We start from the raw sequence: 10,941 nt of genomic DNA, 5'->3' as shown, positions 1-10,941 counted from the left end.
AACACTGTTGAGACGGTCAAGCCTTGGGTGGTTTCGCCTGCACAGCCCTTTCCCTTGGGTTAACCTTTACGTTTGCTGTTCTCTGAGGAGAAACAGGAGTTAAGACAGAGAGCAGCCTTGCCTGGTCTCCGCTCCCAGGCTTCCTTAGAGAGCTCCCGTCTCCCTGGGTCGTCGCCTTTCACTGGGAGGGAGGCCAGGCCAGCGAAACCGGACGGACGGAGAGCAGGCCTCTGCTCCCAGACCTGGGCCCTTCCCCTCGGGCCGCCTGAGCTCCTCCCGCAGGCCTCTCTGGGCAGCCGCGCAGGGCCACGCCCGGCTCGCCTCCGCCCCCTCCACTTCCAGGGGTCCCACCCCGTGGCATTTCTGCCGGGGCCGAAAGCGCCTCCATGGCCTCGTCTCCCTTTCGGGGGCTGTTCTGATGATGAAGTTCACCTCCCTGGACCCCAGACGTCTTCCTCCTTAGTCCCCGTCTGCTTCCCCGCACAACGACCTCTGCGTCCCCTGCCTTCAGTGATCCAGCCCCGCGCTCCGCAGCCTCCCAGGTAGCTTTTATTTACCCTTTGCAGTGACTGCTAAACACGCAGGGCTCTGCGCTTTGATAGTGGAAGGAAAGGGTCTATTTCTGCTCAAAGGAGAAAAGCAGCATCTTTTGCGTTCCCACCACGTGCCGGACACTAGGCTCAGCCCCTTTCCACGTATTTTTCTCATTTATTTCTCTAATAATGTGGTGAAAGAGATGTCAGTGTCTCCATTTGAGAAATTGAAAAACACGGGTTTAGAGAGTCTAAATATCTTGTCCAAGGTTGTACCCAAGTCAGTGGCAGAGCTGGAATTGAAATTGAAGTCTCTGACTCTAAGTCCAACACCTTTTCCACCATCCCACGCTGAATGCTGCCTGGTGGAGAGTTTGCATTAATGTGTGTGTGTGTGTGTGTGTGTGTGTGAAGATTTTTAGAATGGCACCTAGATCTGGGTTAATTCTGTTCTCTCTCAGCTTCCTGCTCTCCTTTCCTGCTCTCGGTTATGGATTTATGGCTTTTTCATCCTGTCTGTTCAACCCCATGGTCAGCCAGGCCCAGAACAGAGACCAGGAGCTAAGTAAAAGCAGTGTCGCCCACTGCCTCTCCCTGCCATCGTGTAACAGATCCCACAATAAAGTCCCAAATCTCCAGGCAGTGTCTGGCCCTCTCTGAAAGCACAGACCCTTTCTGAGTGGGAAGCAGCCAGACCGGGGCGCACCCTGGGCCTTGCCCTCTGCTCCCTGCACCCATCAGCCCCCAGGATCTCGTCTGCGTGCCCGCCAAACCCGTCTCTCTCCCTTTCATTTTATTTCTCTTCCACTCTTCCCTCCCCGTCTTTCTGTTAGTCGCTAAGACTGTCATAACACAGGACGACAGACTGGGTGGCTTAGGCAACAGAATTTATTTCGTCAAAAATCTAGGGGCCAGAAGTCCCAGATCAAGGTGTCGGCAGGGTTGTTTCTTCTGAGACGTCTCTGCTTGGCGAGTAGATGGCCGCGTTCTCCTAGTGTCTTCACATGCTCTTCCGTCTGTGTAGCTCTATGTCCTAATCTCTTCTTAGAAGTCCTTAAACCAGTTGTATGGGTTAGGGCCCACCCTAATGACTTCATTTTAACTTAATTACCTCTTTAAAGACCGTGTCTCCATTACAGTCACATTCTGAGGTGCTATGGGTTAAGACTTCAACATGCGAATTTTGAAGGGCAAAACCCAACCTGTGACACACACTCTCTCTCTCAAATACGCACACACACAAATGCACACCTTTTGAAAGAAGGGAAATACTAGGTTGAGACTGAGGTTGTCCCTGTGTCACTGGGGATTCCTCAGTGCCTCAGCCACCTGCTCCTTATTAATGAGGTGGAGCGGTGGGTGCTGGCCCAGGGCTGGGGCTGGGAAGGGTTTCCGTGAGTGTAGACCACTTGCAAGGGATCCTGGAGCTTTCAGCCGGGGGTTTGTGGGCCTGGTGCATTCTCACTTGTGGGTGTGAAAAGGCTGAGAACAATGAGGGAGGAGAGTTGGGACCCATGGTTGAGCGGTTTCCATAACTGGATTTTTCAGATTTGTGTTTCCATTTCAACGGTCATCTAAGAACATTAACATAAGTACATCCTGAAACATCAAGATGACCCCCCAGATGCCAGGACTGCCGTGCCATTTCAGTGCCTATGTTTGTGTTCATTTCTACCGTTGTGTTACAGCCAAAGAACGCTATTTTAAGTGCTCAGAGCCAAAGAGAAAAGAACATATTTGAATCTATGCATAAATATAATGTTTATGCAAAGTGAAGGCCAAATAATGTCACGGCACATGGTATAAATTGGAGTCTAAGTTATTTAGTTGCTGGAACAGAGAAAAGAGGAGAATTGAGTCATCACATAGCACAATTAAAAACCTGACATTAGGAGGTAGTCACGTATCTTAACCCATCATTCATTACATTAAATTAACAATAATTTTAATGTTATTGGCCTTGTACTTAATCAATTTTTAAAATTGGTTAACCAAATTTTATAAGTTGGTTTAAATTTGTTAATTTGTTTTGGTTTTTATTTGTATGAGCCTATTAATATGAGAATTTGAATCTAGTTTTGTGTTTATACACATTTAAGAAATATGTTAAGTATAAGTCCAGACTTATACTTCCTTAAGACACAGTAGATTGTATCAGACTGAGTCTCTGACTAACACAAAATGTAAGAGGTAGATTGCAATCCAAAATCAGATGTTTGATGGCATCAGAGAATAACCAAAGTGTCCGAGACTCACTTGGTGAGCCTATGTTCAACGTAGTTTTTTCTCCTTGAGTCATTTATCAATTCCCGGCGTGAGCAGAGACAGAACAGCAACAACAATGACATTGACAGTAGTCCAGCGCTTACGGCAGTCTTGCTGGGCTGGACAGATGAAACTTGGAGTTTAAGCTACAGAGAAACCAGGACTGAGGCCCAAGACCCTGGAGAAAGAAGAACCCCAGAGAGGTAAGCTGATATTCCAGCTGGATCTCCCTTGAGTCATTTTCTGATTTCCAAGCTATGTGTTGGATGAGACACAGAGAAACCAAGGGGAAAGAAGCTGCCACAACAGTAAAAACCTGAGCAGGGAATGCTGTAGACTCTCAGTGCTGGGAGACAAAGCTTGGAGTTTGGGGCCTGCCGTGAGTAAGGCTCCGTAAACACTCAGGGGTTCAGTTGAGTCCCCAGAAAAGTTGTGTCTTAGGAGCAAGGGCAAACCAGAAATAGAAAGACCTCCCCAGAACCAAGATGATCTAACTGTATCCTAGCTGCTGCAAGAAGAGCTCTTATCCCCTTTCTGGCTCCAGCTTGACGAAAGCAATTGTGGTGACATGAAGCTCTTCACCTACAACCTGCTGAGCCTGCGTGTGGGGGTGGGGCCCCATGGTTTCCCCCTGCACCTCCAGGCCACCAAGGTCCATATCAACCCTGAGGACTTCAACCCCGACTCTGTGGCACATATGATCCCCAAGGTGGAATGGGTGGCATTTCTGGAGGTGACCAATACTTTGCATCTGATCAAGCTTCCCAAAGGACCAATACACGGGCATGAGCGTGATGAGAAATTTCTGAGGAAGATGCACATACTGCAGGAGACAGATGTGTTGGAGGGAATCCTGCAACGTCCAGCATATGGACATATGCTCCCCATCAGCCACAGGATCCCCAGCATGCTGATGAGGAAACTGAGACCGAACCACGCCAGGAACCAACTTTTCATTCAGTGACCATGTGTATCTTTGTTTATGGATGTCCTGTTTGCTGTCTCTATCATGACCCAGTGACACACCAAACACACTTTTCCTTGAGCTTGGTATCAATATATATTTTTTTCTCATTAAATGTTCAAAATGAAAAACTAGGAAGAAGAAGAAAACAGTGACAACTTATTCTTCTCTGGAGGAGGCAAAAATCATCTCAAGTCTCTAAAACTTTTTTTTTTTTTTTTTTTGCTGAGGAAGATTCACCCTGAGCTAACACCTGTGCCAGTCTTCCTCTGTTTTGTACGTGGGTCACCATCACAGCATGGCTGTTGACAAGTGGCATAGGTCCACACCCGAGAACTGAACCTGGGCCATCGAAGTGGAGTGCACCGAATTTAACCACTAGGCCATGGGACCAGCCCTCTAAAACTTTTTAAACACAATGTCCAGAATTAAATAAAAATTAACGGTCATGCTAGGAAGCAAGACCAAGTCTGTGAAATCCGAGAGAAAAATAGTCAATATCAGTAGGCCCACAGGCAATCCAGATATTGGAGTCATCAGACGTATACTTTAAAATAACTATAATTACTAGGTTCCAGAAAATATATAAAAATACAGACCGTTTGACCAGAGAATTATAATCTTAAAAAAAAAAAAAAATCAAATGGGAATCCTGTACCACCAACCTCTCAACAGCTTAGTCTAGAAACCCAGGTCTTAGTTCTGACTCCTTCATCTTCCTCAGCCTGATACACTTCTGCTTCACTATCCATTACTCACTGTCACTTCCCTATTTAAGGCCGTCAACACGTCTCACCTACGTCCACACTCCACACCGCAGAATGAATTTCTCTACTGTAAATCTGACCGTTCGTCTTCATAAAATTGCAGTGGCTCTCCTATTGTCGTCAGAATCAACTCCAAGCTCCTTTCTGTGTTCTCCTGGGCCGTGCATGACCTGACCTTGCCCTCCTCTGTGGTGTATATCTTGCTACTTCACCACTCCAAACCCCAGCGAGCGCTTGTCCTTCAACTGGAGTAAATTAATTTCAGTGATTCAAATGCACTGTGCATTCTCCACCTCCTGAAATTGTCACACACCACTTCTCTTTCATGAAACCTTTACTCGTTCTTCGCTTAGCAAATTCCCACTCACCCTTCAGGAACTTTGTCTCCCAAGGGGCTCTCTCTGATCACTCGGGATCTCTTTAGATCCCTCTTCACACATAATATTCCCTCTTTCAGAACATTTATCGTCAGAACAGTAGTTAACTATCTCCCTGCATATCTCCCCCACCAGATTACCAATTCCCTGATGGCAGAGACCATGGTCCCCTGAGACTTTGCACAACAGCTAACATATTATAGGTAAGCCTGAGAATTGGTGGCTGGGAGATGGCCTTGCAACCAGGGCCTTGAGAACAGAAACTCAGCATTTTTAAAAAAAGGATTCAGCCCACCAATGGGCCCACCAGGCCCCAAGTACTGATGCTGAGACTGTATTTGTTTGCCTCCACTCACATGGGGCCCAGGGTGAGGCCAGTCTCCATGGAGGACTGGGAATCACAGCCTAGCCCAGAGCCTCTGGGGCCCGCCCCACTTCACACCAGCTCAGGGAGCGCATAAACGCCGGCGTTCCCTTTCCACAGCCCTGAAGGTCGTGAGTATCAGGAACACACTCCCCAAGGGCCCTTCTTCAAACTGCGGGCAAAGCATACAGCTAGCTGTTATCTGGCTGCAGTTGCTTTCCAAATGATCTATAAAAGTCTACGTTCTTCCTCAAAGTGATCTTTTCTCTTAATGCCTCTGTGGGTAATCAGGTCTGTCCTAGCCACAGGGCTGGGGTGAGGAACGCGTGTATAGAGAAGTCCATTTGGAGTGATGATTCAAACATACAGGGCAGCTAATACCCTTGTGGTGGGGGACAGACTGGAATAGATGAGGTCATTCTCGTCGGTAGCGAATCTTCGATGGTCTTCACGGCCCTGCTCTTACAGCCCTGGCACCCACTGATCCCTGCAGCACAGCCACCTGAACGATGACAGCTTTAGAAACAGCTGAAAAAGTAATAATACTACAAAAAACCACGACCGAAATTTTTATCTGGCCTACCTTTTCATCCTTACAATGAGCATGGTTATCTCCACTTTGGAGGTAAGGAAGATGAAGCTGAACGGCTGAGTAACTTGTCTCAGGCCACACAGCTCGATGCAGCCAGGGTTCCAACTCAGGTGACTGCGATGGATCCACATGTCTGATGATCATTTCCCCCTTACGTGGAAATGACTGAATTGTTCTGAGCACAAGTCACTCCTGTTCTCTGGTGCCGCTCTGTACTCGCAAACAGCATGCCTGGGAGGAAACAAACACAATTTTGAATCCTAAACTTATGAACCTAAACTTAAAAACTTGTAACATCAGAATATGTCCAGGGTCAAAGGGTCAAAGCCATTTTTTTTTTTCCGCTGAGGACGATTTGCCCTGAGCTAACATCTGTGCCAGTCTTCCTCTTGTACGTGGGTCACCACCATGGCATAGCCACTGACGAGTGGTATAGGTCCCCACCTGGGAACCGACCCTGGGCTGCCAAAGTGGAGTGCACCGAACTCAACCACTAGGCCGCAGGGCTGGCCCCTCACAGCCATTTTAACTTTTGGATGCTGTTTGCCAAACAGGAATCTGGCTTTACCCTTTGAAATGTCTCTCTTTTCAAGAGCATCTCTGCTGTCTGGATAACATTTGTGTCGAGTAGACTGCCTCGTGGAGGGAGCACTAAGGCCCCCCGAGACCAGTAAACTGAATGTTTTTGTGCCTGAAATAGCCTTCTGAGGGACACAGGCCCTCTCTTGGTCCTCTGATTACACTTGATGGTGCAAGATAAAGTAAAAAAGAAAGCTTCATAATGATGATGCACTGCTTCCTGCCGCAACCATAAGGAATGAAAAACTCAGTATGGCCTAATTCACGACATAACAACCGGCAACAGCCCAAGTTCATTCCAAGGTAGAGACATCACTAACTTGTGACCCAGCCTGGGGGTCAGGCAGCTGTGAAATAACGTTTCAGTTAAAAAACAAAAAAGAAAAAGAAGGAGAAAAAAACCCCTCCAGAACATATTGCTGATAAAATGTTTACACTCGGTTTAACAAATTTTATAGTAATGATGCTTTAAAAATGTGTTTCTCATGAATGGCTTTGCGATACTGAATGCAAATAAAGAAATAATGAGTTTGGAATTACAAACAGATTACCTCTGCCCGGAGCTGATGGTATCAGCGCCTTACCCGCACTCGCCAAGCCCATAGGCGTGGATTTGCCACGTGACTCCCAGCAGATCCTATAAATTGCATTTTGGCTGTCTCATCAAGTCACGTGGTTACCACTGGAAGGTTCTGTATGACTGTAGGTGCTGTGGCAACAGACGAGCCTCTCCTAACCAAAAACACAACCAAAACGTCCTAGTTGGCCATGTGAGCACCATGGAAACAAGAGAAACTGAGGAGAGCGACACGAGTCCCAGACCAACATCAGAACGTTCGGCCTGGAACAAATCTGAACCGAGAGAGAAACGCCAGTCTTCCATAGAAGCAGCAGAGATGATATTTTAACCCAGAGAAACAGCAAAACTTCTAAGCCTGAAGGGGCTGGATGCTAGAGTGAGCCCCAGGCACACCTCAACAGCCTTTCAGGCAGGCCTGGCAGACGCCTGTGGCTGGGAGGGACTCTGGACACAGAAAGGAAAGAGCTCCGTTTAATTACCCACGATCACTCAGACTCACACACCACATTCCGCGGCGCACGGTCACGTAGCAGGCTCAGGCCTCAGCCGTGGGTAGTGGGGAAGATGAGAGGTCAACGGGGCGGCGTTAGAACGCGCAGAGACTTCTCCCCGGATGCAGAGAACACAGCCCTAGGATGAAGGAAGGATCGGGGCAGTGGGTAGGGTGACCGACACGCCCCAGGTTGCCCAGAATGTCCCCAGCATTAGCACTGAAAGTCCAGGTCCCAGGAGACACTCGCCCGACAAACCCCAGCACCAGGGCGTCAGTTTAGAGAGGAGCACAGCCGCAGCCTCAGTAGCCCTTCCTGAGCTAGACCCAAGGCAGACTCCTGCGGAGCCGCCTCGGAAGAGGAACGCTGAGGACTTGCAGAAACCCAGACCAGGATCTTGGCCCTGACCACCTGGAGGGAAAAAGCGGACTCCCAGGGCAGGCGGCTCTGGAGCGCAGGACTCACAGCCTAGAACAGAGGAGGCTGAAAGAGGCGAGATGAGGCAGGCAGGCTGGTTATCCAAAGTTCCTTACAGGACTTGAAAGTGTGATCAGAACCCACGGCGTCTCTCCTGTAGTTAAGCATAGAGCAAACACAGGAGTCCTTATCTCTCCTCTCTGTGTGTGGGTCTGGCTCGGCCATGTTCCATCCATTTTTTTTGTCCGTCTCATAAAGCCCTTGATTAAAGAACTCTTCTGGATCGTGTCATACGTGCGCAGGCTTGGCCTGACTATTGGAGGAATATTCTGGTTAAAATTCTGCTTTAATCACCTGGTCTACCCCCACCTCCCCATCTCTCTTATGAGAGCCCTGTCGTAAGGAGGCTCCCCCAGTCATGGTGTGTTCCCTGTTACACAAATAGGGTTTCTCAGCCCAGGCAGTGATGGGCTTCAGAGAGAGGCAAAAGTGATTCCTCTAATGGATCCAAGTGTGGATTTACACATCCTTCATTCCTGACAGAGGCCACAATGTAAAAGTACCTTAAAAAAGGCTTTTGAACACCCCCTGCCCCCATCTTGCTGTTATACAAGGAGAGAATATTGTTATTTATCATTATTCTTAGGGATGAGGATGGAGTTTGATCCATTCTTCCTCTCACCTGTCCTGCCCTGTTAGGCTCTGGCCGACAGAGAACATCACACAAGACGCTAGCTAGGAAGGGACCTGTGGATGTTTTACTGCTGAGTCAGAGAGGTACCCACTAACCCCCAAGGCACAGGGGCCCCCTGGATGAGCTGGGCCGAAGAGGACCATTTTCTTCACTGCCTGCTTGTGACTTGAAGACCACAGGCCCTGAGAAGCTGAACAGAGAGAGCAGAGGTCTGGGCTGGGGTTCCAGAGGCAGATGTCACCTACCGCTCCCTTTGGAGTGGACACTTTCAAGTGCGAGTGCCTCTGGTGACTGATTAGGAAAGGGTACGCAGGGTGGCTACGTATGGCTGTGCAGTCTGTGCACTGCACAAAAGCACCCCCTGAGGGGGCAAGTGGGAACTGGAGTGTAGCCCCGGTTCCACTCCAAGCATCGTGCAAAAGCTAAAGGGGCTCGTTTGTCTTTGCACAAATATGTCATCTCCTCACCAAGCCCTGTTCCTGTCAGGACCTGCCTGCCCAATGGGGCATCGTTTTCAAATTCCCACAGAGGCGCCTCATGGGTTAGCTTGCTGTCTGTGAGCGCTACCTTTAACACTCCCACTCCACTTCCTGGTCAGCACGCGGCTTTCCATATGTTAGCGACTCCACTGTCCTTGGGACAACTGAGTGAGCAGACGGCAGGAAGAGAGCCTCTCCTCCATGGAAACAGAAGACAGGTGGGATCAGGGTTCTGGCCGAACTCCATCCAAGTTTTGTCCACTTAACCAATTGGCTAAACAGCCAAGCCTATAGTCAGCCCCAGACACCTGTGCTCTCAGGGGAGCAGGCCAGCGGAGGAGCCGTGCCCTCACAGCTTCCGGCCATGCTGCCCATCACTGCCCAGGCCCTGTGGGGTGGGTGCTTCAGCTGTTAGCCCAGAGCCTCTGAAATGGTCAGAACAGAGTATTAAGTAAAATCATTCCAAGTCCCCACGCACCCTAGGCCAAAAATTCACCCCGATTACATTTCCCATCTCAGATTTCAAGCCACGCTGTCTGATATAGCTCAGCAGAGGAAGCCGTACCACAAACACCACATGAGAGCATAAAAATACTCCAGGGAACACGATACCAACAGCTTAAAAATACCCTGGACTTGAGCTCTGTGGCGCCCCGTCCCTTATTAAATTCTAGGAAAGAAATCAAAGCTCAACACGGGAGTTCCCTTCCTTTTGCAAATTAAAATCTAAAGAAATGAAAGGCCTTCCCTCCCAGATTTGACTTCTCTGGAGTCTCAGCCAGCGGGGCTCCCCAGCTGGAGTCGGCGAGTCTCCTCCAGGAGCAGCTGCTCTCCAGTCGTCTCCCGGAGTGGGGGTGGCTCCTGGAGCAAAACGGAGGTCCGGTCTGAGTTATCCAATCCCAAGTCCCTCGTGTGTCCACTTTTCCAAGAGCAGGAAAGTCAACAGGGTGCCCAGGAGCAGCCCAGCCCCAGCCCCACACCCACCAAATTTAGCCAAGCGACACGTGTCTGCTGCCAGCCATGGGGTGTAGCAGATGCTTGGTGATATCTGGGGGAAAGGAGATGGAGAGAACAAATGCGAGACATAGAAAGAGAATATTCTGGGTTTCAGACTCCCTAGAATTGCCAGTAAGACTGGCATTTGCCGAGGGGCAGCCCCCTGCCTCCAGGTCTTACTTGAGTTTCAGGCTTCTCCGCGTCCAACCTATGTTTATAAAACGTCCTAATTCCTGTTTCTCCTTTGAGCCTCATGTTCCTGGCACCCCAGGGGCTGCCTCCTCCCATCAGTCTCACCTGTCTGTTCCCTCCCGTGAGCAGGAACCTGCCCAAGCCAAGCGTGTGTGGCTCTGCTCTTCTCACACCCACTCCTCTCCGTGACTGTCACCTGCCTCCTGGGTACGCCCTGGCCTGCTCCGCACTGGCTGCTGCTTCTGCCCCCTGCGTGCGCCTTGTGAATCCTGTCGATTAGGGCATTTCCCTTCTCTCTAGTTTTTAAAAAAAATTATTTTATTGCAGTCATATTGGTTTATAACATTGTGTAATTTCAGGTGTACATTATTATATGTCAGTTTCTACAGCGACAGCATTTTGCTCACCCCCAACAGTCTAGTTTTTATTTGTCATACATATGTGTCTCTTTACCCCTTTCACCCTTCTCCTCACCCCCTTCCTGTCTGGTAATCACTAATCTGTTCTCCTTATCTGTGTGTTTGTTTATCTTCCACGTAGGAGTGAAATCATATGGTGTTTGTCTTTCTCCGACTGGCTTGTTTCGCTTAGCATAGTATCCTCAAGGTCCGTCTATGTTGTTGCAAATAGGACGATTTCATCTTTCTTTAT

General features: G+C 49.0%; 1 long non-coding RNA gene and 1 pseudogene across 3 annotated transcripts; one reads left to right on the top strand and one right to left on the bottom strand.

Annotated features, from left to right (window-relative positions):
• Nucleotides 1–1,428: 1,428 nt before the first annotated feature.
• On the bottom strand, nt 1,429–9,996 carry LOC139041357 (uncharacterized). 3 transcript variants are annotated; one of them, XR_011496361.1, is made up of 5 exons: nt 7,978–9,996; nt 7,525–7,651; nt 7,026–7,173; nt 5,854–6,093; nt 1,429–2,976 (listed from the first exon to the last, which is right to left on the bottom strand). It is a non-coding gene; the product is annotated as an uncharacterized lncRNA (long non-coding RNA). The 3 variants fall into 3 exon arrangements; XR_011496360.1 differs by having other exon boundaries at nt 7,525–8,242; nt 9,191–9,996; XR_011496359.1 differs by having other exon boundaries at nt 7,525–9,996.
• On the top strand, nt 3,367–3,762 carry LOC106838140 (multifunctional methyltransferase subunit TRM112-like protein pseudogene; annotated as a pseudogene).
• Nucleotides 9,997–10,941: the final 945 nt, after the last annotated feature.

This window comes from Equus asinus, chromosome 21 (genome assembly GCF_041296235.1).
Source record: "Equus asinus isolate D_3611 breed Donkey chromosome 21, EquAss-T2T_v2, whole genome shotgun sequence".
Taxonomy (NCBI): domain Eukaryota; kingdom Metazoa; phylum Chordata; class Mammalia; order Perissodactyla; family Equidae; genus Equus; species Equus asinus.
This window is presented reverse-complemented; position numbering and strand designations above follow the sequence as displayed.